The following is an 845-nucleotide window of genomic DNA, read 5'->3' on the forward strand; positions in this document are numbered from 1 at the left end:
GCATTGATGTTCTCTTTTTCCGCAATATTTTTAATGAACAACGCAGCAGCGCCACATCCAGTGGGTTCAACTGGACAGGCTAAGAAAAGCATTAAAATGCAACGACAGTTACATCGTCATCACATCTTGTGTGCCACTGATAAGGTTGCCTCCTTAACGCACACCTAAAATTCGAATGCAACATTTTTTTTTTTTTTAATTCGACGAATATTCGAAATTCACCTTTTTTTTGACAGCCCTAATATATATAGTACAATAATAAAATAAACATTATATATAATAATTATATATATTATTATTAGTGCTGTCAAACGATTAATCACGGTTAATCACAGCCAAAATAAAAGCTTTTATTTACATAATATATTTAAGTGTACTGTGTATATTTATTATGTATATATAAATACACACACATACAGTATATATTTTGAAAGTATTTACATGTATTTAAATGTATATATTTATATCTATATAATTTATATTATATATAAATATATTTAATATAGAAATATAACAGATTTTTCTTAAATATATACATGCATGTGTGTGTATTTATATATACATAATATATATATATATATATATATATATATATAAATAAATAAATACACACACATGCAGGTATATATTTTAGAAAAAATATGTAACATTTATATATTAAACTAATTTATATATATATGAATTATATGAATATAAATATATACATGTAAATATTTTTAAAATATATGCTGTATGTGTGTGTATTTATATATACACATAATAAATAAACACAATACACACACATATATTATGTAAACAAAAACGTTTATTTTGGATGCGATTAATCGCGATTAATCGTTTGACAG

This window comes from Sinocyclocheilus anshuiensis, unplaced genomic scaffold, assembly GCF_001515605.1.
Source record: "Sinocyclocheilus anshuiensis isolate Anshui unplaced genomic scaffold, SAMN03320099.WGS_v1.1 scaffold130, whole genome shotgun sequence".
NCBI classification, from domain to species: Eukaryota; Metazoa; Chordata; class Actinopteri; order Cypriniformes; family Cyprinidae; genus Sinocyclocheilus; species Sinocyclocheilus anshuiensis.